The sequence below is a fragment of the Nannospalax galili genome, unplaced genomic scaffold (genome assembly GCF_000622305.1).
Source record: "Nannospalax galili isolate Female #2095 unplaced genomic scaffold, S.galili_v1.0 scaffold139, whole genome shotgun sequence".
NCBI lineage: Eukaryota > Metazoa > Chordata > Mammalia > Rodentia > Spalacidae > Nannospalax > Nannospalax galili.
The window spans coordinates 2,044,074-2,050,537 of NW_008345884.1; the positions used below are offsets into that span (position 1 = coordinate 2,044,074).

General features: G+C 40.7%; 1 protein-coding gene across 4 annotated transcripts in view; it reads left to right on the forward strand.

Moving 5' to 3' along the window:
- Wdr70 (WD repeat domain 70) overlaps nucleotides 1–6,464 on the forward strand; it is a 299,169-nt gene that overhangs the window by 29,753 nt on the left and 262,952 nt on the right. The gene's annotated exons all lie outside the window — the stretch shown is intronic.

Below are 6,464 nucleotides of genomic sequence, written 5' to 3' on the forward strand. Positions count from 1 at the left end.
GGCATGTGAATTTCTTTTGTTGTTTATGATTCTGATATGAGAATTAAGTTGAAGTATGCTTCTGTTTGTATTATTGGGGTGCTTAGATCTTTTCTTTATTGGTTATGTAAAGGTGGTTGGTACTGGACTCAGGTTCTCTCAGGTTTAATTTGGAGGGAACTGATGGCTTCAGATCAGGTCTTCAGGAGTACCCACAGAAGCCCAATTCAGGTTCCAGTCAGGTACACTTAGGTTTCCTTCACCACGTTGAGTCAGGATCCTGGCGCTCTCAGGCAGTCCCCTGTATTCTCAGCCTCTATGCCAGAGGGAGGCCAGAGGGAGGCCAGAACTCGGCACTCTCTGGTGGTCTGCTGAGAACAGAGCCACTACACTGATGGAGGATGGAGGTCAATACCCACCCTCTTAGGCTATCTGCTAGGATCTCAGCCTTAGTCTAAGAAAGCCAGATCTTCCCTGGGGCCTTAAGAGGGTCCTCCCGAAATCCCAGGTAGGGGGATGGGTATGTCACAATTAGAGGAAGGTCACTACCATGTGGAGGCCGGATCCTGGTGCTCCCAGGTAGTCCCCCTGCGTTTTCAGGCCCTCTGCCAGAGGGAGGCCAGAGGGCAGCTAGAACTCGGCACTCTCTGTTGGTCTGCTGAGATCAGAGCCACTACAGCGATGGAGGTTTAAACCCATCCTCTCAGGCTGTCTGCTAGGATCTCTCAGTACATTATTATCTTGGTTAGCAGTGAAAGAAAATTCAAAATAATAGTTGCTTAGCAATGATAGATAGCCATTTCTCTCTCCTAGTAAATCAGACATTAAATTGGTTTGCAGGTCCAGGATACCATGGACAGTTGCTTTTCTTCTTTTAAATTCTGCCTTCCTCATAGGAGCTTCAAAATGGATGCTCAAGTTGTAGTCATCGTTTTTGTCAGTCTGTCCGCAGGAAGGCAGAAGGGATAAAGAAGGCTACTTATTTTGAACTTTATCTCTTTCATTTGAGAAGTGTAGTATTCATTTTTGGGATCTAAGATTCCAGCTAAAATTGAATGCTTCCAGTACAAAGGATATGTAGAGGGCAACTAGCCGCTGTGCACAGGGCATATTTTTCGTGTTTGGTACTTTCAGTTATAGTACTTGCAAACTATTCACTTTGGATTTAAAAATTTTAGCCACTGTTAGTAGTCTTTTCATAATGTATGGTGTGTGTGTGTGTGTGTGGTGTTGTTGGCTTAGTTGATTTTGTTTCATACTTTTTGAACATAAGGTACCTCTCTCCAAAGGTATAAAAGTTTGTTAAAATATAAACACAGCGCTTGAGAGATTGCTCAGTGGTTAAGAACAGTGGTTGTTCTTGCAGAAAACCTGAGTTCGAATCTCAGCACCCACATGGCAGCTAACAACTGTCTGTAACTCCAGTTCCAGGGGATCTGATGGCCTCTTCTGACCTCCGCAGGCATTGCATGACACGGGTGCACTTACCTATAAGCAGGCAATACACTCATACACTTAAAAAAAAAAGTTTTAAAAAAATTTATACACAAAAACAGAGTTATTCAGTCTTAAAAATGAGTGAAAGCGGGGCTGGAGAGATGGCTCAGTGGTTAAGAACACTGAATATTCTTGCAGAAGACCGGGGTTCAAATCCCAGCACCCACGTGTCAGCTAACAACTGTCTGTAACTCCAGTTCCAGGGGATCTGACAGCCTCTTCTGTCCTCCACGGGCATTGCATGACATGGGTGCATTTACCTAAATGCAGGCAATACATGCATATACATAAAAATAACAAATTAAAAAAATTATTAAAAAAAGTTAAAAAAAATGAGTGAAAGCCTATGTGACTTAAGCACTCTTTAATCCCAGCCAGCACTTGGGAGGCAGAGACAGGTGAATCTGTGAGATTGAGGCCAGCCTGGGCTACATAGTGAGTTCCAGGCCAGCTGGTGCTACAGGAAGATCCTGTGTCAAAAAAAGGGGGGCAGGGGGAGCTGGGGATATAGCTCAGCTAGTGTAGTTGCCTAACATGTATGAGGCCCTGGGTTTGATCCCCAATTATGAGCACCCACACACAGACACACAGATACACACAGACACAGACATACACACACACACACACACAGAGTACTGGAGAGATCATGAGTTTCTACCAGCTCGAACAGTGTAGTGAGACCTTGTCTTAAACAACAAAAACAAAATTTGTGGATACAAATGCTATCTTGGCACCTTAGGGTTTGGTTACTCTATCAGCATGTGTGAATTTAATTTGAATTCTTTTCTGATTGGTTTGCTGCTTGCTTGTTTTCTTCAGAAATGAAGTGTAATCTTCATGGTTCACTGAACTAAGGGAACACTCCATAAAACTAGCCTTAACAAAGATTGTATTCAATCTTGACTATATGTGTCCATTTCATATGCACAATCATTGAAATACTCATATAGGAAATGAAGGCAACAGTTGCCTTGTTTTGTTTGTTTTACAAAACAATTTCCAGCAAGAGATCGGCACAGAGAATGTGCATTTTAAATGCTTTGCTTTATGGAAAGTGCCATTTTTAAAGAATCATAGAGCAGTAAACAAAGTAACTTCCCTTCATTTGGATTTGACTACCATTTTTTAGAAAAGGTTTTATGCCACTCTCATTCCCCAACTAGCACTGGTTGTATTAGTAATTGAGAATTTTTTTTTCATGGACATCTGAATCTTCCATCAGAATAGCTTAATAGAAAAGACCTGAGTGACAGGTTCATCATACTTCCCTAGTTTGCCTATTAAGTCTCTCTGACAGAGGAATCTGCTGGTTGTCAGATGATGCAGATCAGAACTTCAGTGCTCCTCTCCCATTCCTCTTTTTTCTGCTGCCTGAAATTCTGCCTAGCCTTTGGGGACTATTTCAAATGTGATTTCCTCCAATCTCCTCTCCAGATGCCAGCTGCGTAAGCTGCTTCCCAGGCTTGCTTGTTGCTCTCTGTGGCAAACTTAGGATGTTTCCCTTGTTAGATCACTGTTTGTGTCCTTACCTCCTCTGTCTCCCTGCTGCAGTTATGTAGTGGCCTCAAATACAAAGATGCACAGGTAAAAGGTCAAGTAATTTTAAGACAGTACTTTATATATAGTGTATATTGTATGGAGAGAATATTTGTCTGGTAGAATTGAACTTTTTTTTTTGGTCTTTTTGAGACAGGGTCTCCTTGTAGCCCTAGCTGTCCTGGAACTCACTGTGTAGACCAGGCTGGCCTTGAACTCACAGAGATCCGCCTGCCTCTGCCTCCCGAGTGCTGGGATTAAAGGGGTGCGCCACCACACCTGGCAGAATTGAACATTTTTAGTATTTATATTAACGGTGTTAATTTTATGACATTTAAGTTTTTTTTTTTTTTTTAATGACACATCCAAATTGGAGTAGAGATAGAGAGCAGAGAGAGTGAGAGCATAGACGTGTAAGGGAACATGTTTCTGTAAGAGCCATGATATGTGCCTTCTCTTAACACAGTACTGTAAGATAGAATGAGGTTAAGTCATGTAGATCAGTGCCTGTGTCCCTTATAGTGCTTGGTATAAATGAATTTTTGATAGCTCTAGAATTGGAAAGAAAATTACTAGAGTACATATTAGTTAACTGTGATTAAAGTGTTTTTTTTTTTTTTTTTGAGACTGGGTCTTATATAGCTCACTTTGTCTTGGAACTCATCAATCTTCCTGCCTTATCCTCCTTCATTTGATGATTATCAGTTTGAGCCCTCAAAGCTGACTATTTATTTTTCAATGCTGAGGATTGAATCCGGGATCTCAGTACATATGCTGGGCAAGCACTCTACCAGCTGAGCTGCATCTGAGGCCTGTTTTACTTCAGTAGCTAGCTAGCAGTTGTGCTTAGTGTTACTATTTAAGTTAATGGATTAGAAATGTTAATAATTTATTTCCTTTGATGGCAGACTTGCTTTTTACTCATTCTTGATTCAGTTTTACTTATCTGGAGGATAGTAAATTTATTCTTTCAAATAGAATTTCAGGGTTTATTTTTATTTTTCTTGAAATGAAAATTCAGGTGGGAAATATCAGAGACTAGAGTTGAAAAATCACTTTTTAATAATTCCTGTTTGTACAGAATGCTCTTTTTTGTAAGGTGAAGGAGGTTATAGCACATAATTAAATTGAGATTGGATTATCGAGGATTTTCATTGTCATTGCTATCCTGTTTCATATTACTACAGAAAATTGAAAGTTGGAATTTTATGACTGTAACTAAAGGCTCGATGTAACAGTGACTTTTTAGTTGTGAGCACCTGTTCTCCTTGAACTTTGTCTGACTCCCTGTCTGGCACGTTCTGTGAGAGTCCAAATTTGGGCCACCACTGTGCTTCTCTGCCTTCTAGTCTGAAGTTTTTCATCCTCTTAGCGTTGGTCATTGCCAACCACCTGTATCAGTCAGTCTCTTTTCTTTGTGCATAGGCAAAGATTGGAGAACTAAAAGTGGGCAAAAATTCTTTAAGTTTTAGGAATTAAAATGAAATGGTTCATAAAAACAGTGTAAGGATTGCCATGTGCCAAGTCACACTTGCTGCCTGCATCATTGTTATCCTTGTTTCTCTTTTAAACAAGTTTTATTTGGTTTATTTGTGTGTGTGTGTGTGTGTGTGTGTGTGTGTGTGTGTGTGTTTGTATGTGTGCATACTTCTCGAGGTCACAGTATGACTTTCAGGAGTTAGTTTTCTCTAACATGTGGTTCCTGGGATTGAACTCAGGTTGTCAGGCTTGATGGCTGAGCCATTTTGCTTGCCCTTATCTTTGTTTTCATCATCCATGTTTGATCAATTTAATTTGAAGCTGACTTGGGAGAGTTGTTGTTTTGGACAGTGTGCAGATGCCTAACAGTTTTAACTTCAAAATAAATTAATATTTAAAATAGCAATTACACCTGCAACGTTCTGTCAGTAGAGGATGCTAGAAGCTCTATTCCAAAATCCAGGGGTTGGGATTCCACAAGGCTGATGTGTGATTGTCTTATTCTTTGAAATGGGCACTAGGGGGAAGTAGAGACATTTTGGCAGGAATCCATTTCCATTTCCAATGGTCTCCTGTCTATAGAGGAAGGGAAAAAGAAGGGTGTTTTTGAGCCAAGTCTTGCTATGTGGTCCAGTCTGATTTTCAACTTGTGATTCTCCTGCCTCCACCTCCCAAGTTCTTGAATTACAGGTTTATACCACCATGCCTAGCCCAAGAATCTTTGATAAATAATATCTTCTACAAATTTGAGCAGGTGAATTAGAGATTGAGATGGATGCTGGAACAAATACTTTTATATTATTTTGTTATTTAAAAATTTAAAACAAAAAAAATGTTAAACAGTTTTAAATTTTATCTTAAAGCTTTTAGGTAGCTGATTCCTACAGAGGATAGGATTCCTAGCAGGAATTCTACATATAGGTACTTCATAATTCAAGATTACATTTGTAAGGATATATACAATGTATTCCTCTGATCATCAGTGAACCCACAGTCTAACCAGTATAATCAGGTCTTGTCACTTCCTTACACTAAACTTTAGTTCATTCCTACCATTTGTTAAAAAATCCAGGCTCCTTGCCTTGGCCTTTTGGTGAGGATGTAGACAAAGAGGAATGCTCATTCACTGGTGGTGGGAATGCAAACTTGTGTAACCACTATGGAATGCAGTGAGAACCGTTAATTTATTTTTATTTTATGTGTATGAGTGTATTGCCGCATGTATGTAAGTGCATCTCTGCCATGCCCTTGGAGGACAGAAGAGGATGTAGGATTCCCTGGAAGTTATGGACAGTTGTTTGCCACCATTTGGGTGCTAGGATTTGAACCCAGGTTTTCTGTAAGAACAGCCAGTGCTCTTAGCTACTGAGCTAGCTCTCTAGCCCGAGGTCTTGTTTTGAGGACCTGGTTTCCACAAAATTTCTTTGACTTTATCTCTAGCTTCCTGTCTTATTCACTTCTTTGAAGCTATACTGGCCTTTCTGCTTTTCTCTGAGCAGCTAGAATGCTCTGCATGGGCCCTTCTTTTTACCCTTTGCTTTTCATGGAATGACGTTTAACGCTTTCATTGGCTCCCTTGTTTTATTGGAAGTTTTGCTCACATTACTATCTCTGTGCTTTATGAAATTGTGTCCTCCACATGCTGCTTTTCTTCTCACTGCTTTATAGTACTCACTGTGATCTGACATCCTTGATTATTGGTTTATTGTCATCTACCCAGGATGTATGTTCTATGAGGGCATACACATGTCTCTGTACTCTTGCACCCCTCTGGCTGTGTAGGCACCTGGCATCAAGTAGGCCCTTAAGAAATACTTGTTGAATGAAGCTGGGCATGGTGGCGCATGCCTTTAATCCCAGCACTCAGGGGGCAGAGGCAGGCGGATCTCTGTGAGTTCAAGGCCAGCCTGGTCTACATAGTGAGTTCCAGGACAGCTGGAGATACAGGGGGACCCTGTCTCAAAAAGACAAAA